Genomic DNA, 25,247 nt, shown 5'->3' with positions numbered 1-25,247 from the left:
CAAAAGAATACTAGCTAATTAGGCAAAAGGGGAGAGGTGACGTATTTTACCTAGTTGTTAAAGAGGTAGGGGCAGCAAGAAGGTGCTCCAGTTCCGCTGAATGAGCTACAGCCCAGTCACCTTTTAGATTAGTCATTTTACCTTGGTGGCTGGGAGAGGGAATTTTGAAGGGATCTTTGTCCTGACAGCCGGCAGTAGGGAGGTCTTGCAGGGAACTTTTTATTCAGTATTTAGAATAGGGAACCATCAGACATATGGTACCCCTAGATATGGCGGATGTTAAGCTGAATTGCGCAGTGTATTCCCAATGGATAAGTTCCAGGGAGCTGGGAGTGTGGTACACAATACCAGTCATTTAACTGTCACCTCTCAAGTCACTGATCCTGAGAACAGGGGCTCTCGTTTGCCTCACCTCTGGCTGCTCCTGCATCACAGCTCTGACTCAAGTGGAATCACTTTGAATGGAGCATTCGCCGCACATGCCCAGCTCTTGGCTATTTCCGTCAGCCCCATTGAAATAAATGGAGTGAAACCACACATACGTGGCCTGTGCTTGATTCACTTTGCTCAGCAGTGACCAAAAACGGAGCAAATGGGCCCCCCCTTTCAGGATTAGCGAGAGTCCCAGTCGAACTCCCATTCTATCTAAATGAATGCCACATTACTGGAATACCCCTTTTAGGTCTCTATAACTCATTTGTTTCTTCCATGGAATTGCACTGCTCTTTACTCCACTAAAAGGAACTTACATTTCAGCAGTTGAGTACCTATTCTGTAGAGAAGAAGAGATTTATCTCCTCTTTCAGAGATTTTATCAACTCTAGTCCTCAAATCGCTCTAACATGTCATGTTTTCAGGATTTCCTTAGTATTGCACATGTAATGTCATTATTGTTAGTTGCTTAGAAGTCCATGAGCCACATGTGGCATCTGAGCTACATTACAGTAACCCTAGCGATATACAGTTGCATTCAAAATTATTGAACCCCATTGCAAATTAGGTTTATTTGCCAAATTTACAAATTTTCAGCTATTTGCTAAAAAAAAAAAAAATCAAACAAGAAAAATTCCAACTGTATCTCTAGGAACATCCACTGCGTTCGCTGTCTTTTTGTATCCTTTTTCTTGTTTGTCCAAGGCAATAATTTCTAGGGATGAGCGAGTATACTCGCTAAAGCACTACTCGCTCGAGTAATGTGCTTTAGCCGAGTATCTCCCTGCTCGTCCCTGAAGATTCGGGAGCCGCCGCGGCTGACAGGTGAGTCGCAGCGGGGAGCGGGCGGGAGAGAGAGATCTCCCCTCCGTTCCTACCCACTCTCCCCCGCAGCTCCCCGCCCCACGGCGGTCCCCGAATCTTTATGGACGAGCAGGGAGATACTCGAGCGAGTAGTGAGTAGTGCGAGTAGTGCTTTAGCGAGTATACTCGCTCATCCCTAATAATTTCCTCTCTTACCTTGTTGGGCCACTCTCTTGACTAAGGGTACTTTTATATGGACTAACAGTGATTAGTGCGATTAATGAAACAGGCGATTACGTTAAGGGCAACCGTCAGCCTATGTAAACACGGCAACCGAGAAGGTACTCAGCAAGAAGTCACTCAGTAGTCGCTAGCCCACTGAAACGGAATGACTAGTGAGTCACTTCTTGCTCAGTATAAACAGGCAGTAGTTCATCTTTGAACTGCCTGTTTGCGTTGAATGGAGGCAAGTGGCCAAAAGGTATCTGTGGCGCTCTCAGTCTCCAATCACTGAAGGACAGGACAGTCATTGGAACAGCTGTCGGGGGCTTAGGCTCTCCATAGTTGTCCCATCTAAAACCGCCCTTATAGCCCTTTTATATGGGATGAATATTGTTCATTGATGAATTACCGTGCTACTGCAAGAATTTGAACAGTAATTGTCTTGTATAAATGCATGCAGAAAACTGAACAACAAGCCATTTAGTGTAAACAGCAGTTGTTCACTTCTGAACAACTGTCTGCTTACTGAGAAAGGAGGAGGCCGGGAAAAGAACGCACTCCGGTCCGCTCCACCCCCATGCCAACAGCGCTGTGAGCGATGCCATCGATACTTGCTCCTGTGTAACAGCAAAGCAGTGAACATCACTGGGACAAGCTGCCAGATTTTGCAGGTTTCTGATGTTTTTTATCTCAAACACACCTAATGCAACTAATGAAGCCCTTGGTTAATTACATCAGGTGTGCTTGAGAAATCTGATTTGCAAACAAGTGCTCTTATGAAGGATTCTATTCAAGGGGTTGAATAATTCTGAGATTGCAGTAGTCATCAAAGTGACATTTTGTGCTGAATTTGGAGAAAGCACTTGTTATATTAGTTGTATTGAGCTATTTAAATTGTTCTTTTTCGATTGTTTTTGAAAAGAGCTGAAAGTTTAATTTGTACTGGAGGTTGAATAATTTTGATTGCAACTGTACTTGAGAATATCAAAGTAATAGTCTCTATATTATACTATAAGTACCATATAGAGATGTCTACCATAGCACTATCCAGTATATAGGTTTGGAACATCATTCGTATACAGAATGCTTCTTGATATTTTACATGATTTAGCAGGAGTGGCTGGCTAACTTTTGGGAACCACAATAACATCTCTAACTTTCAGGTGATGTGCAAATTATTCCATACCGGTAGTACACCTCCCCAGTCTACTCCTCCAAAACCAAACCCGATTGTGGTCTCGAAATGACGTTCTCTAAATGCCCCCAAATATTCTGATGCCAATAACCCTAAAGTTGTTCTAAATTCTAATGCTCACAGCATACTGTCCCCACACTAAGGATTCAAGTTATCTACACAGGGGTGTCACACTGCAATGTCCATACAGACATGTAGGCAGAGTAATAATTTCAGTATGGTAATTATACATCAACTCACAATAGCCCATACCATTGTGCTAATCACACAGAATTATGTATGAAACTACAGTGTATCTCCACCTACCTTATAGAATTCTAGGAGAGTACTAGAATCCCTAGACTGACTTCTGGACACTTAGTTCATGTTCACATGTGGTTAAATGACTGTGATACAGATTCCTCATCACAAATCTGCAGCGATTTTTAGTACAATACATGTGGATGGAGTTAAGCAAATCCACATCCATACGTTGCAACAAAATTACTCGTGGAGAAAGGGGCACGGCGCAGATCTTCACATCAGTTCAGCGTAGGCTAGACCTAATTAACCTAACCTTCGCTATGGGCCACGTGAACTTGTCCATTATGCCCTCTTTCAGAACACAAGTGGTGAAACAGAGGTTCATGCTAACCATTTCTTCTAAAGGGGCTTACAGAAGGCACTGTTCTCTTCTGTCCTTAACATATCAGCAAAGGATGCCATTTTGAATTTGGCTATGGATCTTTCTTTGCTGTTTGTAAACTCTTGACTGTATGAAGTGAACACTGCATACAAAGGATTTTAATCAATACTGTATTTCAGTATACCCTATATGTTTTCCCAGCATATATAATTTTCCCCAATGACTACCTCAATATCGTTATTGCCTGCACATCTTTCATTTCACCCAACCCGAGTTCTGATTTAAACTGTTGAGAAGAAGAGATTATTCTTCTTTGCTTATAATCTGAAGACTTTATCTAGAGTACAATCGTAAAGCCTCTACTACAGAGCTCTCATCACATCTGCTGGTGTGAATATTCTGCTTACCCAGTACAGGTGCAGATTATGGAGTGATAAAATATTCAGGGGTGAAATATTTTCTTGAATAATTATCGTGCTAATTAACGGTTTCTAAACAGGGAAATAAGTGTCTATCAATGAGCCCTGATCATGTTTAGCATATAAGAGTACTTTTATGTTAGCTAAATGACATCCGACATACTTTTCCGTTTATGGTTTTAAAGACCCTATACTGTGGTTTTATCACACTTTGAGTCACCCACACACATTGATATTTCCGTATACTACAACCTCAATGTGATTGCATTAATGAATTCCATCTTTTCTAACCCAGTACTATTCCTACCCTGAGGAAAACTTCTGTATCGCTCCTAATGCATTAGTTTCACCGCGTCATTGCGCCCAATGTACAAGTGTCGTCTATTCATCTTTTTGAGTGTAGTAGAGTCACCTCTCCATATCCCTAGACCACTGGTGTCACCTCTTCATTCCTACTAGACCACCGCTGTCACCAATTTATCTTTTGAAGGCCACTGGTGTCACCTCTTCATCTCTTATAGATTACTGAAGGCCTCTCCTTTTCTCTCCTAGATCACTTATGTCACCTCTTCATCTCTTCTATACCACTGGTGTCCCCTCTTCATCTTTACTAAACCAATGGTGTTGCCAATTCATCCTTCCTAGACCATTGATGCCACCTCTTTTAATTCTCCTAGATCACTGATATCACATCTTCAATTCTCCTAGACTATTGGTGTCACTTCTTAATCTCAACTAGACCACCACTGTCATGTCTTCATTTCTCCTAGACCACGGGTCTTACCTCTTCATCTGTCCTAGAACGCTAGTGTCAGCCCTTTATGTCTCCTACGCTGCTATTTTCACCTCTTCATCTTCCACAGAACACCAATGTCACCTCTTCATCTCTCCTAGACTACCAGTGCCACCTCTTAATCTCTCCTCAACTACTGTTTTCACCTCTTCATATTTTGCAGACCACTAGTTTCCCTCTTCATCACCTAACTACTGCATCTCTTCATTTCTCCTAACCCCGTGGTGTCACCTCTTTATTTCTTCTAGGCCACTGGTGTCATCTCTTCATCTTTCATAGTCAAATGGTGTCGCCTCCTTTGTAGACCAGTGGTACACCTCTCCCAGTACATTCATGTTATCAAGTCATCATTCTTAGAATACTGCTGTCGCTTCTTTATGTTTCGTAGACTGGTGGTTTCACAGATACATCTCTCACAGTGCATTAATGCCATCACTCCATTTCTCCTAGAGCAGTGGTTCCCAAACCTTTTCAGCCATGGAGGCCCTTTATGAAGCAAAAGTTTCTCGTGGAGTCCCTAAGTGGGACAGACTAGGGTGTGGTCAAGGGAAGAGTTAGGGGCATGGCTTATCACGACAAGTTATTTTTACCTCCGTCGATATAAAAAGGAGGACAGGGCCGTTAAAAAAAAAAGCAGAGAGGAATGCTGGAGCACTGAATGGGCTATTGATATAGATTATATTTAAAATTCATATGCTGCAGAATTAAATCACATGTCAATATCCGCACGGGCTTTGTGCAGATTTTTTCCACAACGTGTGGATGAGATTTTCAAAATCTCCTCCATTTTGCTGCTACAGCTACTGTAAATTCCCCAGCAAAACCGGCCTGTGTAGTAAAAGTAACCCCTATATTGGTGGACCCAGTAGTAATAGCATCCCCTATATTAGCCCCAGTAGTAATACTGTTCCCCACAGTGGCCTCATTAGTAATAGCATCCCCTATACTGGCTCCAGTAGTAATATCATCCCCCACAGTGGCCTCAGTAGTAATTGCGTCCCCTATATTGGCTCCAGTAGTAATAGTGACCCCCTATATTGGCGGCCTCAGTAGTAATTGCGGCCCCTATATTGGCCCCAGTAGTAATTGCGACCCCTATTGCGGCCCCAGTAGTAATACTAACCCCACATTAGCCCCAGTAGTGATAATAACATAACAGTAGCCCTAGTAATAATATTAACCCCCACAGCCCCAGTAATATTAACCCCACATTAGTCCCGGTAGTAATATTAACATCACATTGGCCCCACAATAGCCCCCCAACCAATATACTTACCTCCTCTTCTCGGCGCTGATCCCGCTGCACACTGACGTCAGTCAGTGTGTGAGCACGAAACGTTTCCTCCCTTCTCCTCTCCGACGGAACTAAGGAGGAGAGGACTCAGGGGAGGAGTATCCCGGGTGCACACTGAAGTCAGAGGATCCTAGACCCTTGGTCGGAGCCCCTGACTATCGCTCTTGGGGCTCCACGGAGCACAGTTTGGAAAACGCTGTCCTAGACCGATGGTAACACCTCTTCATCCCACATAATACATATGCATCAGTCATTCATCAAATTAAATTCAACTAATCTCTCCCAAAACACTAGTGTCACCTCTTCATCTCAACTAATGCACAAGTGTCACCAATTCATCTTTACCATGCAACAGAAGCACCTCTTCATCTTTTGTAGATCACTGGTTTCACCCATTCACCTCCTTCAATGCACTTGTTTCAACACTTCATCTTGGTGTCACCTCTTCATCCCACACAGTGCACATGTATCACTTATTCTTCTTCCGCTGTATTAGTCATTTGATCCATCTTAGACTACCCGTGTCATCACTTAATCTCTACAACAACACTAATATCACTTCATATCAATCATCGCACAACTGTCACCTATTCATCTCTTCCTGTCCAGTAGAGGCACCTCTTCATTTTTCATGGACCATTGGATTCACCAATAAACCTCTCCTAATAGATTAGTGCCACCACTCCATCTCTCTTAGACCACTGATGTCACCTCTTCATCCACACAATGCACATCTTTCCTAGTGCATTAGTCACTGATCACTCCATGTCATCTCCATCTTTACTAGTTATGCATCTTTATCCCCACTAATGCACTCAAGTATTAACATAATCTCTCCCAATATCAGTGTCACCGCTGTTAATATTCACCAATGAACTACTGTTTTCTTTATTCACTTGTACTAGTCTCTTAGTATAGTATTAACAGTACTCTATCTACTTTTCCTCTCTTTTAGTCCATTCAAGTAGCTGCTACATATCTCCAAGACTACTGGGGTCACCATTTCACCTCCCCTGATGCGCTACAATTAGCTTTTCAGTGCTTGCATTGCACTAGTGTCTCTCCTGTATCTCTTATTGCACTAGTATCACCATTGCATCTCTTATTGGACCAGGGTCTGTTCTTCTATGTCTTAGGTTGTCAAAGTGTATTCCAAAACTTTACTAGGAACCAGTCCTCTCCTACTGCACTACTCTCAAAACATCATTAGTCCTAGTGCACTGCTACATTATCCTAACAAAAGTAATTGGACACCTGCACAAGAATCAAAATTAGTATTTATTTCCATATATTAATATTTAGTGGGGTTCCTTTAGCCCTAATGACATTGGATACTCTCCATTGCTAACTTTCTACTAACATCTGATACATTTCAGCTGCTGCTTCCCTTTATTCATCCTGCAAACATCTGGTAAGTTCTCTCAAACAAGATAGACACTGTTCATATTTTCTGATCTGATGTTCCAGTTTGCCCAAAGATGTTCAGTAGGCTCAGGTGGGGGCTCTGTGCAGCCAGTCCAATTGTGGAACATGCATATCCTCAAACCAACGTAAAGCAGCGTTGGACTTGTGACAAGGTGCATTGTCTCGTTGGAATTATTGCTGACTATTGCCAGAGCATCGCCACATTGTTAGCAGCAACTACTAGCATGTCATGGTACACCTCTGTGTTCATCGTTGTTACCACTACCATGCCACGTAAAACATCCCCAGACCAGAACAGAACCTGCGCTGTACACAACTGTTGGCACAACACACTCAGGAAAAAGGTGTTCCCAAGGCATCCTCCACATCCAGGTACATCCATCTGATTTGAAGATGGAGTAGTGTGATTTGTCACTCCATAGAACATTCTTCCATTGCTCGACTGCCCAATGACAACACTCATTGCACCATTGTAAATGGGCCAATGCGTCTTCATTGAGAGAACTTGCCAGAGACTTGCAGGATGAATGGAGGGAAATACCAGCTGAAGTGTATCAGATGTTAGTACAAAGTATGTCATGGAGCGTATCCAATGTCATCAGGGGCAAAGCAGCCCCACTAAGTATTAACATATAGGAATAAATACTACTTTTGTAGGGCAGTGTATTATCACTTCTGCATCTTTTACTGTCACAAAGCCTTCCAAGGACAAATCTATGAAGTCAGAACCTATCAAGAGTAAATCTGAGACTATTTCAAAATCACTTTTGCCATTCCATATGCAAAATGCGAAGTACTAGTGCATATATATATATATATATATATATATATATATATATATATATACAAATACGTATGCAGATTCCAGATCTGTTATATAAGCTTGCACTTTGCATTCTCAATGAATTCCTCTGGGAGGACTGATTGGAGCTTTGAGGGAACATAAAATTGCATTTGCTGCATAAAGAGATTCAGGTATGAAATGAATTATTCATTGTGTAAAGCCTGAAAAATCACCATTAACTGCTCCAATCCCTATCTGGGGAGGAAATGCACCCAGGACGCAGGAGAGTTAAGAGACAGTCAAATATATTGCCCCTGGGTGGAATTATGGCCTCTCAAGGTTAACATGGCAAACAATGTTCAGCTTCCCAACATCCTATCCCAGGGGTGTCAAACTCATTTTCACATCAGCCTCATGATTACCTTCAAAGGGCCGATTGTAATTGTAAGACTTTATAGTAATAGTGCCCCCATAATTGCCCTAGTAGTAATAGTGACCCTAGTAATAGTGACCCCCCCCCCCATTGTAGCCCCAGTAGTAATAGTGACCTTCATAATAGATCCAGTAGTAATAGTGTCACTTATATTAGCCCCAGTAGTAATAAGTGACCCCATTGTGGCCCCAGTAGTAATAGTGCCCCCATTGTGGGCCCAGTAGTAATAGTGCCCTTTTTATTGGCCCCAATAGTAATAAATGACCCATATATTAGTAGCCCCAGTAGTAATAGTGATCCCCCCATTGGCCCCTGGCCAGGCAGCATTCCTATAGGCATTCCACTCCCCCAACCTGCAGCCCCAGCCAACAGCGGTTGCTGCCGAGCCTGTGATCGCTGACCTCTCCCCTTGACATCTGAGCTACATAGAGAAAAGAGCACACAGACACCTAGGGGAAGTGGTCAGGGGTCACACACACTGCACTGCTATGGCTGGACAGGAGCTGCAGGCTGGGTGACTGGAATGCTTGTTAGTTTGCTACACGGCTGACAGGCCACATAAGATGAGGTGGCAGGCCAGATTTGTCCCACCAAATCTTGTGTTTGATATGTGTGTCCTATATAATAAACTTTACTTGCTACATATTTTACATGTATCCTAATAAGGTTCAAATATGGAGGGATATAGGACATATGGGCCTTCATATCACCATTAATATAATTCCTTATTGGGGCCTATGGAAGTTAGCATCTGCACTGTTTTAAAACTGCACAGGTAATGAAGAAAATTATGAGCCCTGTCCCTATAAGCCAAAAGTGCTATGTAAGAGCAGCTTCTACATTGGCAGACATTTTCCCTCATCACGTATTACATGAAGAGAAATATATGGCTGGATGATACTACCTTCAACAATTAGGATTATCAGGACAGCGGTCTTTAGGGAAAGGACTGAAACATGTTCCTCAGCATTCATACACATTTAATATATCAATACAACTGCACAACTGTTGTTTATACTAACTGCATTAAAAAGCTAGGTTCTTAGCTCATATTTTGATCAAAGGCAAACTTTATTAACCTGGACGAGGCGGATGGTCCTTCATGTTTTGATCAAAATAGGTGCTAAGAAACTAGCAGTTTTATGCCGTTAATATAAACAACAGTTGTGCAGTTGTATTGATATATTAAATGTGTATGAATGCTGAGGACATGTTTCTATTATTTTGTTTGTTACAGCCATGGCTTACGTGCACATTTAATTTATATGTTGCAAGTGCTAGCTTTGTTCTTTTGTAAGCATTACATTGGTGGAGCAGTGGTTGCCTAGACTTTTGTCATGTACTCCATTCACCCATCTGTTGCAGGTGCTTCAATGAGAGTACATGGCCAGATATTCTGCTTATTCATTTAGATGCTTTTTGGCCCAAAGTTTGCATGAGCGTGATGGATGGGCTTCCACGTTTTGATCAAAATAAGAGCTAAGAACCCTGCATTTTAATGCGGTTGGTATAAACAACAGTTGTGCGGTTTTATTCTATTAAATGTGTATGAATGCTAACGCACGTGTTTCTTTTACTGTAATTGTCACAACAATGGCTCCGTGCACCCTCACATTTACTTTATTTGTTCGATGTACTGACTCTGCTTTTTGTATTTAGAGGAGGGACTATCTAGATGAGACAAATCTCATTTTAAAGCATCTATCGGAGCAATTTGCTCCGGTAAGTGAGCACCAATCAACAGATAGTTGCTCATCTAACCGGCCTTTACATAGGCAGAATCAGAATCTTTGGGGGATTTTTTGTCCCACATAGGGAGTCATTGCTGTCAGCACCAATCCGCTGTTCACACAGGAAGATACAATAAGCTGAAGAATAAACTTTTGCTCATCCGTCAACTAATCGGGTGCAGCATTAAAGGGGCTAGCACTCGAGCAAATGAGCAATCGTCTACACTTTAAGGCCCTTTTACATGGGCTGACATTTGAACACTGACATTTGTTTGAATGACCATTTCCCTCACTGTCGGTGTATATAAGGGCTCGTTCAGACCAGTGTTTTGCTTTCTGTTTTTAATTGCTCCCTTTTTTTTTTATTGAATCAGATTGCAAAATGGAATTAAAGTAGAACTAAACGGAAACCATAGTTTCTGGTTTTTAATGGATCCAATAGGCAGATTTGTCAAATAAAGCGGACCACTTCTGTCAGTTTGTTTCTGTTTCACTCTGTTTATAACCATCTCAGCGGATCCATTTTGTCTTATTTTATCTTTCTTCCCTTCTGCACATGCTCATTTAAAAATGGATCTGTTAAACAGACGACAAAAAACAAAACCAAAAGGAAACCTTTCTATTCGGTTCCGTCACCCACTGACTATAATGTAAATAAAGAATGGCAGGGTCCTTGCCGTCTGCTTTCTATTTTTTTAGTGGACGAAAAATGCTGCAGTAAAAAAAAATGGAAAGGAGGTGAAATAAAACCAAACTCTGCATAGCTGAGGCTCACAAAATCCTAGTGAAATCAGTGGGACTGCTTTTTCAGTTTTGCTGCTCTTCTGATGGAAAAACAGAACAGAAAACAAAAGAGCAGATGTGAATGAGCCCTTAAAGTTATATGCTTGGTAAGGAGATAACATGTCATTTTGCAATATAATATGATGACTTCTTTTACAAAGCTGCAGAGATGCTTTCCCTGTAATCAACCTCCCACCCCCACATATTTTCCATTGGTATCCATTGGTTACGTCCCGTATGCTCCGTTGTTTTACTGGTCGGGCATGCTCAGTTTCTGTAATGACAACACAGCTTGTACAGTTGTGAATGCGCACTTGTCAGTAACTACCAATGGGGCATTGTAGGAGATGTAGTTTTTGCACTCCTGGGTGGTCATTTAAAATAACAATGTGAAAATCTGAAGCTGTCCGGAAAGCAGCGGTGGCGCAGGTTGGGAAAAAAGGTACTGATATTCAGTTTGATGATTTTTAGATAGATGTTTGGAATAATGGCAATAAGTAGAAACATTAGGGAAATGTGGAATTTTGCAAAGTCTCCAGAATACCCCATTGGCTGCCTGCACACGAGCGTTCCGGATTCCACTAGCGGATTTTCACGCGCGTATGGTACCTAAATGTGCTTGCGGATAGGTGCGGATGCGTGAAAAATCACGCGCGGATATACGCGGATGTGTTGCGGAAAAAAACGTGCAGAAAAATCCGGAAGACACCCTTATTGTAAACCCAACCCCAAGAGAACTGCCCATTCCCTGGAAAACAGCTTAAAAACCAACACCTAGACTCCGTTTTGTCCTTCTTGCTTGTGCGAGCACCGTTAAATTATTCTGGCAACATGCTTTCACCCGGTGAGCAGATGTCTTTGTGGGCATGGTTGATCCATGTAACTTTTTTCGGACGTACTATAAAAATACTATATAAGTGTGGTAACGTAGTAATCGTACTGACCCATAGAATAAAAATATCGGGTCGTTTTTGTTGCACTTTGCGCGCTGCAGAAACAGGACGCACCGAAAGATGGTGGAAAGTCTTTTTTTTCTCTCCGATTACAATTTTTAAAGGTTTTTCAGTAAATTATATGGTACAATAAATAGTGCCATTGCAAAATACAACTCGTCCCGCAAAAAAATAACAAGCCCTTATACAGCGACGTCGATGGATAAATAAAGGAACTACGATTTTTTAGGGAGTAGGGGGAAAAAAAGGAAAAAAGCAAAAAAGCTCCGTCACTAAGGGGTTAAAAGTGGGGATGGAAAAAAGCACAATAAAAACAAAAGTAAAACTGCTTGGCCACTAAGGGGTTAAAATGAAAAAAAAAGTACATTTGACGCAATAGCGAATAATACTCATGCAAGTTCTTCTGTTCTGCTTCTACTGCGTTCGTCCACGCATCCCCATAAACCTGCGCGGACAGTAGACGCCAGGATTGTTCCTTTCTGTTCTTGTCGAGGTATTCTGGGGAGTTACTGTCCCATAGGCTGGGGAAGTCCTGCATGATTGCCACAAGTTTCCCCATGTCGATCATTATGGCTTGTGGCAGGCTGGTGTCTGCTGGCTGCTCTCTGGTAGATGAGGGGACTGAAAGGACAGATCTGCAGTTGAAATGTGCCTGTGAAGCTCTGTGCTGTGTGTTGGGACGTCTCCTACTATGCCTACTTCCTGTAGTCATAGCAACCAGTGACTCCATCCGCAGCTGCACTCCGGATGTACTGCGTGAAAAAACGCACCCATTCACTTGTATTGGAGGCTTCACGCGCATGATCCGACCAAAATTAGAACAGGTCGCAGATTTTTTCACGCGCGTGAAAAAACGCGATACACATCCGTCCGTCTGGGGACAACTGCGGATCCTCATAGGAGTATATTGGCTGCGGTCTGGGGCGGATTATGTGCCTAAAATCACGCGCTTGAAATTCTGCTCGTGTGCAGGCACCCTTAAGCTGCACCCGATCAGCCCACAAATAAGCAAACATTTGTTCCGCGTAGAGTCTGAATCAGCCCATGAATTCTGGGTAGATGAGTGCAGATCTGATTGAACTGCGCTCGTCTACTTGAGCAGATCACCATTAGTCTACATCTATTACCCAAACTGCTCACTTGGCCATAACCAACAGAATACAATTGTTATGTACATACATGAGCCTTATAATCTCTTACAGAACTTATAAAAATTAGTCACATTTTTACATATTTTCTAAAGTTGTCTATGCTGCACATGCACTGTAAATGACTCAGTTTATGTCATCACTTTTTATTTGCATCCATTAAATACTTAATATTTGTTTTTGTTATTATTATATAAAGTATTTTGGTTTCTAATCTATTTTTGATGTGCAGGTATTCTCAAAATGTTGCATTATTTGTTCATCTACGTTTTTTTTAATACCCCCTGAAATGTCTCAGCATCAGCTTTCACAGGTCTCGTGGTGAGAAGTCAGCACTTTTCATCTCTCCCCATTCTTCCCCCTTATCAATCAGGCCCTGGATCACCTTCACCCCCACCACCCCCCTTTCCCTACACTCCCCCCACCAGCGTGCAACGAGGCCTGAAGCCTGGGGGGGCTGCAATTCCCCAAACTAAATCTTCCACCATGCAGTGCTCTGTCACCATGGATAACAGTTGTGATATCCAAATCCTGCTGTATAATACTAGGTGTACAGGGGGTGGGGGTGGTATGTGCCAGGATTTCTACGGTATTATATCACACCCCTCCCCCTTCCTTCCAGGGCTGCCTGTTCTCTTCTACATATATCGCTTTCTTCACATCCTCCCTGTGTTCTTGACCTTCGTTATCCGTCCTTGTTTCCAGAACCCCTGTCTGGCAGGCCTGACCTCTCATGCTGAGATATTAGGATAGAAGACTTTATAATGCACGACTATATAGCGGATCATACAGTTCTAATATATTAGATTGACATCATATTATATTTGTAATAAAATAAACTTTTCCAAATGTAGTATTAAAAATTTACTTAAAAAAGGAAACAATAAAGGGAATAAACATAGATGCCCTGAGACTATTATATGCATGAAACTTCTTCAGACTACCTCTCAAAAGTGCCTAAAATACTCCTCCAGAGTAGCGTCTCCTATGCTGAGTACTCCAACTCAAAAAAATTACATGAAAATACTCCCAAAGCCTTGATCGTGTACAGTGCTTCACCTGTTAACCCCTTGAGGACGGAGCTATTTTGGTCCCTGAACCAGATCTATATGGCTGTTTTATGTACTTTTGCACAATAAAGAGGCTTAAAAAAAGCAGAAAGCATTTGTTTTTGTCTCACGATATTCCGAGAGCCATAACTTTTTTATTTTTCCATTGACAGAGCTGTGTGAGAGCTGTAGTTTTTATTAGTACCTATTTAGGGTACTTGTCACTTTTTGATCACTTTTTATTCTGGTGTTCGGAGGTGGGATAAATAAAAACAATTCTAACATTTTTTAAATCACCAGGTGGGATAAATAACGCAATAGTTTTACAGTATGGACTGCTACAATTGCAGCGATACCAGTAATAATTATTTTTTTATACTGTTTTACGTAATACAGCATTTTACAAAGTGAAATAAGCCTTTTGGGAAGTTTTTTCTTTTTCAATATTTTCCGCAAATTTTCTAAGGGTTATTCCCATCTAGGCTTTTCATAGCTGAGATGGGAAATTGCTGCTATAACAACCCGGCCGGTAACTACAAAGACAGATGAGTGTTTAAGCCCTACAGTGTTTCCATAGCTCCCACTGAAATGAATGGGAGCTACAGAAACAGCACAGAACAGCACGCTACACTGTTTCCATAAGACATAGAAACAGAGTAGAGTGCTGTGCTACCCTGTTTCCATAAGTCTCATTCACTTCAATAAGAGCTACGGGCTGAAGCACTTGGCTGTCTCCTACAGGTGGTTGGAAACAGAAAGTTGGATTTTCCCATCTCTGCCATGAAAAATCGAGATGGGAATACCCATTTTATCTGTTTCTTCTATTTACATTTTCTTTAGTTCCACTAGGCAGCATAAGTATGCAATCATTGATATAATACACTGCAATACGTCTGTTTTGCAGTACTGTATATTGTAGATGTCAATATAAAACTAACAGGCATCCTAATGGTATAATAGGAGTAGAAAGATGGCAGAACTGGGGGCCTGATTAAAGGGATGGACCACTACCAATTAACTTTAAATATTGGCGCAACCCCTTTAATCTTCATACTTCCACCTCAGGAACATTACAAGAATTAAATAACTCATTCTACCAGCCTTCACAATCTCATGACTGGACCAAGTTAAAGGCATTGACTGATAACAAACTGACTTTTTAAAATGAGATCCAAATGAATTAAAACAATAAAACAAACTGGACTTACCTGTCCTCAGCCCCGGCGTTCCAGCGCTGCAGTTCTGCAGACCTCTTGGTCTGTGCTGAAAGCGGAAGTTAGGTGACTGCTGCCTGCCAATCAGAGGTCACAGCATCAGTTTTGAACTCCTGGCATCATGGCGCCAAGGATAGGAGTGCTCATGCCAGGAGAATGAATCGTGACGATGCAGCCTCTTATTGTCTGTAGTGGTCACCTAGCTTCCGCTGTCAACACAAACCAGGTGGACTGTGGGACTGCAGTGCTGGATCGCGGGGGGTAAGGATGGATGAGTACTGCTTCTTTTATTCTTTTAAATCAGTTGGATCTATTTAAAAAGTCAGTTTGTAATTGGACAAACCCTTTACATAGGTCTCCCGGAGAAGCCCTTTACATAGGTCTCCCGGACAAGCCCTTTACATAGGTCTCCCAGACAAAGCAATACACCACAGCATGTACTCCCTGGAGCACATGTACCACAGGTTGAGAACCTGGACTCCACAAGGGTGGTCCAATATATAAAATCTGGATGAGAAAATTCTTAGATGGTCTTCCTAAAGGTAAAGCAACCTCTCCAACACGCCAATGGTTTGAGAAGATCACCCCTCATATAGACAGGATCTTTGTATTCTTTTGTATACTATAAACAGTTTATTGACTTGTTTCTTTAAGAGGCTCACCCTATGAGAAGACCATTTAATTGTAACTTGGGGTGGTCAATTTAAAGAGGTTTTACTGTATATTTACAGTGGAGTATACAAGAATTTCTTAACTAAACCTCACCTGGGTGGCAATTAATATAGCTTTTATAAAGTTCTGAAAGGGAAGTCTACCAACTTATAGACCTCTACATTTTTGTTTTCAAAGGTCCAGCTAAAATTCTTCTCAGCTATTATCTTATAATATGCTTAATAATTTAACATCAAACAATAATGATACCTGTGTGGTTTAAAACTATGTTTACATTGCCATTGTGAGTTTCCATCGGGGCTTTGGTCACCTTCGAAATCAAGAATATTCTTGTCAAGAGTCTGAAACCTCAAGAGAACCTTGAAGGATCGAATCATAAGTAAATGGAGTTCGTTAGAAGCGACTTGGATCTTTATATTATGGATTCAGCATAGTGCCATGGTTTCCTTTATAAACTGAAGCAAAGATGTCTGTGTTACAACATGCTAAGTCTTCAAACATCACCAATTCCCTGGTGAACTAAAGTTGTATGTAGCCCAATTCAATCAATAGTTAATTCTAGTTATCTAGGTCATTTACACTGAAGAAGCAAAAATGTGCAAAAATCTAAGGTGAAGGCCATTACATGCTAATTAAAAAATGTAAAAGTTTATTGAAATTTAACAAAAAAGTTCAAGTGTAGCAAACTCTTTAGGAAACCTTTGAAAATAAGCTGGTCACTATATGAATTGTATCCTGCATTTTCCTGATTTCTTCCTTTCTGCATAGTGTATATCTACCTCCCCATCCTCTCAGGACTCCCTGGTAAGAGCCTGGCTGCTGTTCTGTGTTATTTAGACTGTGCACAGAGAACTGCAGATTCTGGTTTTTTTAACTGTCTCTAACACACACAGACATACATCATCTTATAGAACAGTGTACAGCAGTACTAAACAGTGGAGATGTGAGTAAATAGCAGCAGATAATTCACCATTAGTTCCAGCAGCTAAGTCTTTGTAAACTTCTCTTCCACCCTCCTATCTGCTTTCATAGATTTCAATGAGCAGGATGGCTCTCCCTCCTTCAATTCCTGTTCTGCCATACTCCCATCTCCAGACATACATTTGACAGCAGGCAGTGAACAGCAAATAAGGAAAAAGCAAGACCCGTAATAGCAAGCACTTTAGGGTTTATTGGCTACTTGTTGAAAGACAAATATTACCTGTTTACAGCAGACAATAATTAATCAACAAGCGACTATTTTTAGGTAAGCTGAAATGAAGCGACTAGCAACTTGTGAACAAATTCTTGCTTGTCACCCGGTTACTGGTCATGTTTACTCGGAAAGACTATCGCTTAAAATTCACTAAATTGAACGATTATTCAGAAGATAGCTGTTCTGTGTAAAGACACCCTCAAAGAGTGGGAGTATATACAGTTATTGTACGAGGCACAAGCCATCGAACCACTCACTAGTACTGTGTCGGTGTTTATCACATAGAACATTTTTGTTTTGTCCCACCAATGCCTGCCTGTCTCCGCTAATTTTATGCTGTCTAAATTTAAGGCATTTCTAATAAATCTCCAGAATCGATTTAACTGGACACTCTGTACATTGCACAGTGACCAGGGTTGGTACTGCAGGCTAAGTCCCAATCACTTCAATACGATTCAGCCTGCAGTACCAACTAGGGCCACTGCAGAATGTACAGAGCTATCTGCTTTCTGCAACAAAACACTTAGTAATGGGACAACCCCTTCGATTTCCCTATAGTGACGCTGCAGGGAAATTAGATACAAACTGCCAGGCTTCTCCAACAGATTAAAGACGATCACTGAAGGTCCTTGCAGGTGGACACTTTTTAATCAGTCTTTTTTGTCAAGGGATCAAACAACTATGGATTGTACAAGGTGGATAACCCATTAATAATAAATACATAGGTTATAAACTACCCAAAAAATGTATTGACCTTTCACTTTTTAATGGCCTGGCAGTAAGAACTTTCAAGACATAAATAGAAAATATGCCAAAAAAGTAGGTAACAGTAGGAAATTTCCAAAAAACCTCTATTGGGAATTGTTCACCTTTGGCCGTCTTAAAAAAGTGAGTTCGGGATGCTTATAGAGAGCACCACAAGGATGAAAAGTCTTACAAGCCACGCAATGCTAGCTGGGACAACAATATGCAAATGATTGATAGCATAGTCCTTCACAGTGCCACTCATTAGAAAGTAGCTACCCAATGAGTCAATATCTGACCTTTCAACAGACTTTGTAACATGACTAGGGATACAAGCCAAACCAGATAACCTGACTCACATTGATGGCTTCTCATCTAGCCACTCTACTGTGCACCGATAAGAAGTAATAACCCCGATACAGTTGTATGTACATGGGTAGTCTGACTTGGCTTACATTCCTAGTCATGTTGCAAAGCCTGTTAAGAGGTCGGGTAATAACTTATAGGGTAGCTACCTTCCAGTAGATGGCACTGTAGAGGAATTATTCCATCACTCATTTGCATAGCTTTTTCCAGAGAGCATTGCATGGCCAATAAGACTCCTTATACCCTTGAGATGTTTTCCACAAAGAGAAACATTACCGTTCTGAATTATAGTACTGTTCAAAATCTGTTTCAGCTGTTTCTGTTATATCTGTTTCAAGAAAAGCTGGGTGCCAACCAATATGGCTTTTAATTCCACACAGATAGTGGAAGTCATCCAACTTTCCAAAAGCCCTTAATGGCAAACCTGCTCATAGTAACATAGTATGCTAGGCTGAAGAAAAAAAATCTCCATCAAGTTCAGCCTGTTTCAACCCCCCATTGTTGAGAAAGGCAAAAAAAAACAGTGGGCAGAAGCTAATTTACCCTCATTCTGGGGGGAAAAATTCCTTCCCGACTCCATAATGGCTGTCAGAGTAATCCCTGGATCAACATTTGAGATCAACCATCCCGCTGATTATTTAATGTCTATATCCTGTAATGTTGTAGTACTCTTAAAAGACATCTAGTCCCCTCTTAAACTCCTCTATGGATTTTGCCATCACCACTTCCTCAGGCAGAGAGTTCCACAGTCTCTCTGCTCTTACAGTAAAGAACCCCCTTCTGTGTTGGTGATGAAACCTGCTTTCTTCTAGACGTAGCGGATGCCCTCTTGTTACCAGCGCAGTCCTGGGTATAAACAGATCATGGGAGGGATCATTGTATTGTCCCCTCATGTATTTATACATAGTTATTTGGTCGCCCCTTAGCCGTCTTTTTTCCAGGTTGACTAATCCCAATTTTGGGTATTCCAGTCCTTCCATTCCATTTATTAATTGAACCCCCTCAAGCACTGCAATGTCTTTCCTGAGCACCGGTGTCCAGAACTGTACGCAGTATTCCATGTGAGGCCTGACAAGTGCCTTATATAGTTGGGGGATAATGTTCTTGTCCCTCGCCCCTATACCTCTTTTAATGCACCCCAAGACTTTATTTGCCTTTGCAGCAGCTGACTGGCATTGGTTGCTCCAGTTAAGTCTACAGTCCACTAGTACCCCCAGGTCTTTTTCCATATCACTTTTCCCTAGCTGTACCCCATTTAGTGTATATAGGTGACATCCGTTTCTCCTGCCCATGTGCATAACCTTACATTTATGCTCTTATGCAATCATTTATCTCCTGCTTTCCAGCCATGAGTCTGAATTGGGTGGCCCCTGTGTAACAAATTCAACTAAGAAATTGGAGAATTACCCAAGATATACATTTAGTAGGAATCTCTTGATCTTAGGAGCATTTTGAAGGCATGTCGCAAATTTGTGTTGAAATTCTGCATATCATGTGATGACTTTGAAAAGCGGGAACTGGGGTCTGGTCTCTGAGGGGCTTCAGTCTATGCACAACAGAAATGGCAAAAAATATTTGTAAATAAACAGATAATTTCCATGCAGCCATGAAGTATTTATATGATCGGAGCCTTGTCTACTCTTAAATTTTCTTTCCCTGACCCCCTACTCACACACGTACTTACTCCCCTTTCTTTATGCTCCCCCACCCACATATTCCCCCAGACAGCCAACCTGCAGAACAGACAGAAGACGCATGGTTGTGTGGGTGTGAGGGGGGCAGGGCGCTGACACATTAATACTTGCACACCCTGCTGCATCAAATCCCAATATATATGTATATATGCAGCAGTACAAGTGCATTAACATTTCAAAGGCCCTGGCATCAAGAAGAGAAGCCGCAGATTGACACCTAACCAAAAATACAATTATTTGCAGCAGAGATAAATGTGGGGACAGGTGTATAATGAGGGGCTGGTGAGAAGTGCACCTCGAAGGAATATTGTAAGACAATAAGAGAAATTACAAGGAGAGGTCACAAAGAGAAGAGGTTATAAATTATAGGGAGGAGAGCGCAGGATAATACTACAGTAGTTACAGACTTCCATGGATTTTGTGGATTAATAAAAGAGGCATAGAAAGGACAATGAGGGTTATATATAATAATTGGAAGAGTTAATGAGGGTGCCATAATGAAATAATAGCAATTAAAGGGAAGAGGGGGGTATACGGAATAATAAGAAATACTGTTATCTGGTCACAGACATGAGTTTTACAAATTAAAAGGATATGTGCCAACATGACTGGTATTAGCTAAATACGACCAGCTTGTAGGGGGGCACCAGGCAGTTGTAGCCTGGGAGCGATCTCTTCCCCCTTAAGTTCGCCTGGCCAGATGATCTTTCTCCTCCATGTGGCAGCGTCTTTTGGAGCTACATGAATCATCCTCCTCCTTGCTCTGTCTTTTCCCCTCTGATGTACTAAGGTGTCACTGTTAGCTCATCAGCTCTCCCGCAACACAATCACTTACTTCTGCTGCTACTGAATTTATGTTATGAGATTGGTTCTGTGGCTGTATTTATGCTATGAGCTTGGTTCTGGTATTCAATCTATGTACTGAGATTGTTTTGTGCTATATACAGTACTATGCTATGAATTTGGTTCTTGTGCTGTATTTATATAATGAGCTTGGTTCTGTTACTCTATTTATGTTATGAGTTTAGTTCTGGTATTGTATCTATGTAATCATCTTGGTCCTGGTTCCGTATTTATATGCGGAGCTTGGTTCTGGTACTGTATCTATGTTATGAGTTTAGTTCTGGCATTCTATCTATGTACTCATTTTGGTTCTGGTGCTGTATTTGTGTACTAAACTTGGTTCTGGTGTTGTAACTATGTACTGAGCGTGGTTCTGGTACTATATTTACGTACTTTCCTTGTTTTTAATACTGTATTCATGTCATGAGCTTGAATCTGGTATTGTATCTATGTACTGAGCTTGGTTCTGGTACTGTACTTATAAATTTAGTTCTAGTATAGTATTTATTCACTGAGCTGTTCTGGTGTGGGTATGCTACTATCTTGTTGCTTTCTACACATCCAAATGCAATTTGTTTTTCACGCACTTGAAAAAAAAGGGAGATAGCCCAATTGATGTAAATTGAAACTCCCATTGAAGTCCTACGGGTAGATGAATAAAGCTGAACGCACCTATTGACTTAAAAGTCGATTTTGTTCTGAGAATCACACCAGAATAGGACATGCTGCGATATTTGTACACAGACCATCGGGACGTGAAAAAGAATTGCGCATGTGAATGCACACATTGACTTTAATAGAACTAAGTGCTATCAGTTTCAAAGACATAATTCAGTTTAATTCCGTGTAAATAAGCCCTAAGTAATTATATGGAGTTAAAGAAGGGAGGGTCAAGTGCGGAGATAGCCCCCTAGTGACAGGGTAAGGAGCAGCAGTAAGCATATGAGGCTGCTGCCTTAGGGCTTATTCACACGGGCGTATATTGGCTGGGTTTTCCCGCCCGGCCAATATACGTTGCTCCTCTGATGCATTGGCTTACAATCCTCCTCTATCGTCCTCTCCATCCGCTTGCAATGAGAGTGGGCGGAGCTAAGCTCCACCCCTCCCATTGCTGGCTGCAGACAAGGGGCTGGGAGGGGTGGGAGCCTAGCTCCGCCCCCTCCCACTGCAAGCTGCCAGAGAGGACGATAGAGGAGGTGAGTCGGCGAGGCGGAGGGAAGGTGGAATATCTCCCCAGGCCCCACAGCATTGTGGCCTGGGCGTATACGCATTGGGCCCTTTGCTGTTCAGGCATTTTTACGACTCCGGCGGGCAAACATAGAATGCCTACGGCCATGTACATAGGCCCTATTAGCTGAAATATTGTTCATAAGAGCGATTTTCAGCGACAGTTGTGACCCAGCAGGGTACTGAGTGAGAAAGTGAGAAGCTAACTGAATAACACTAAAATCTATTAGAAATTTAAAATTTTTTGGAAATCTTTAGAAAAATGTTTGATTTGTATATTATTTGACATTCTGCACAGGTAAATCCTCCTGCCCTTCGGGAACACTCGGTCCAGGCTGAATCCAGCAGTTTGCAAGCAACATTAATAATTAGTCCGTATATCATTAAAGAATACAGACTCTGAAAAACAAGTCTCTTTTATAAAAAGTGTCATTTTGTTGAAAGTCTTTTTGTCGTCAAACAAAACACAAAATTTACTAGATACCTCCGAAATGCACAGAATCAATACAAGAGAATTGGTGCATGTTCTATATGTTGAGGCACGCTCAACATGAAGTGGATGAAGGGTCTCATAATCGTCCCATAGTAAACAAAATGGGGTAGAATGCAGCGTTTTACTGCAGCGTGACCCGACAGCTTGCAGGCGTATCGCTGCATATAGCCACGATTTTGCGCTGCGTATGACCACGTCTCTCACGCACGCTGTAATGCGCAGCCTGACTTGTATCTTTTTTTTCTTTTAATCTTTTATTATGCATTTATTATGCACCCATAGCGAACAATAGATCGTAACATGGGGTAAAATAGAACATGCTGCGCTCCTTTCTTACTCGCGTATTGTACCCAATAAAAAAACGCTACTTTGAGTGGGTCAATGAAAATCAATGAACTTTCATTGACTCCATTTACCACGTATTACGCAATAAAATGACGTTAATGTCAGCCTGCCCTCATTGAAACTAGTATTGATAAGACAATTGGCCGAAGTTATATTCTAATTCCAGTTAATACATGTTTCTGTAAATAGCAATACTGCTTTGTAATATTTTATGACATGGTATGTAACCACCTATGGAGCAAAAAGTAATTAACCACTTCTCAACATGCAGCTATATACGTCCTAACTGCAATTACCTCATGCAGTTAGGGCTTAGTCACACGGGCGCATACGGGCGATGATGTGCCCATCTTCCTGCACGAAGAAGACGGCAATGGAGGCGGTCATGTGTTCTTTCTGACGGCGGTGCGGAGAATCGTTTGTACCTGCAGTGCGGCCATCTTATCCTGCAGGAAGACGGGCACATTGGCGCCCGGATGCGCCCGTGTGACTAAGCCAAGCAGTGGTAAGGGGTGGGAGCCCAGTTCCTGCTCCTGGCTCTTCCATCCCCCCCCCCCCCTCTGCAGACAAGGACACCGTATATCGGCTTGGCGTGAAAACCGAGCCGATATACGGTCGTCTAAATAAGCCCAAAATGGTACCAGTACAAACTACAGGTCTACTCGCAAAAAAATGTGCTCTCATACAGCCCCGTCGACAGAAAATGTAAAACAACAAAAACTTATGGGGGTCAAAAGGTGGCGATAGAAAACAATTTTTTGGGGGGGTAAAAAGGTATTTTATTTTTTAAGTATTACTATATAAAAGAAACTATATATATTTTGTATCACTATAATCGTATTGACCCACAGAATAAAGGCAACTTGTCATTTTTACTGCAACACGAACAGTAAAAATACCACCCCCGCATTTGTGCAATTTTATTTTTCTTCCAATTTTGGCTCAGCTAATTTTCCAGTATATCATATGGTATGTTAAATGGTACCATTAAAACATACAACTCATCCCGCAAAAAGCAAGCCCTCATTTAGATATGTCACCAGAAAAACAAAAATAGTTATTGCTTTTTGAAAGTGGGGATACTAGAACTGGTGAAGGTGACCTGGACGCAGGCACATCCATGGCCCTTGGTCATGAAAGGGTTAATATTTCTCTTTAGTAATTTAATTTGCTGCATTGACCTGACCTCCATCTCTGTCTGTAACTGCTGCGCCATCGCACATCATCCACATGCATATCATTGTTAGATTAAGTAGTTAAAGTAAACCCCCTTTAACTTTTTGGACTGGTTCCTAGTTGCATCTATGGCAGTACCCAGGCCACTGAAAACTCAAAATCGTTCCTCTGGTAGTTCAACTAGCTCAGAAGTAAAAAGAAAAAAATCCATGAACATGTTTGGCCATTTTTTGGCATGGAGAGAGAGTTTCTTGATCTTATAAGCAATGACGAGACACTTGATAAAAAAGGGTTGGTGCCCTAGAAATGCTGAAGGTTGTAGCTATTGCTCCAATATTGCTATGTCGAGACGATACATCTTTAGTCTTCAGGAAACTGAATTTACAGCAATTTTGAAAATTACAAATAAATCATAAAAATAAATGCAAGAATTCTATATAACAGTGGAAATCATCAATTTGTATTATGGTTATAGTGCTCATATTCACAAAGTCAAGAGAGGGTTAAGTCTTGTACTGCAGAAGGGAAATCGGCTCTAACACTATGTAATCCGTGCATGATGGTGGTAGACTTAGGGGTCTGGAGAGATTACGACCCAGCCATACATAGGATGAACCCTCGGCGTGTATGTTAGACCTGTTCATATCACGTGTTTAGCACATATGCCGGGAAAACTCCTGATGTACATGCTAAAAGTGTCCATAGGGCTCCATTAATCAGACAAAGGAAAGAAGTGTCCTTTTGACCTCCGTCTGGTTGGTAAAGTCAGAATACTGCAAAAAAAAAAAGGTATGGAATTATGGTATGGCGGAGTAGAATATGCTGCTCTATCCCATGGAGTTCAGTAAAAAAAGCATTCATTAAACATATACATTTTTTTTTAACATGGTAGACTTTGAGTGACAGGTGCCATTGTATGACATCCGTCGCAAGACATTAGATAAACGTATATATTGTGACCTTTTCAATACCTTATCATGACGTATCCAAAAAACAGAAGTGATTATAGTCTATAGGTGCGAGCACTAGCAATAGATACATCATGAAAGAAAGCTATTGAAAAGCTCATGACATAAACATTAAATGGATACCATTAGTCTATAGGTGGCAGATGCCACTTCTAGATATTCATCACCGCCTCCGTTTAATGTATACATCAAGAGCTTTCCCAATGTATACATTAAACTGA

The 25,247-nt window shown here is 41.4% G+C and overlaps 1 protein-coding gene across 2 annotated transcripts in view; it reads right to left on the bottom strand.

Moving 5' to 3' along the window:
• Positions 1 to 25,247, bottom strand: part of DPF1 (double PHD fingers 1) — a 79,107-nt gene that overhangs the window by 48,479 nt on the left and 5,381 nt on the right. The gene's annotated exons all lie outside the window — the stretch shown is intronic.

The sequence above is a fragment of the Eleutherodactylus coqui genome, chromosome 10 (genome assembly GCF_035609145.1).
Source record: "Eleutherodactylus coqui strain aEleCoq1 chromosome 10, aEleCoq1.hap1, whole genome shotgun sequence".
In the NCBI taxonomy this organism is placed as follows: Eukaryota; Metazoa; Chordata; class Amphibia; order Anura; family Eleutherodactylidae; genus Eleutherodactylus; species Eleutherodactylus coqui.
Note: the sequence above shows the minus strand (reverse complement) of the source record. Positions and strands in the feature narration are given on the sequence as shown.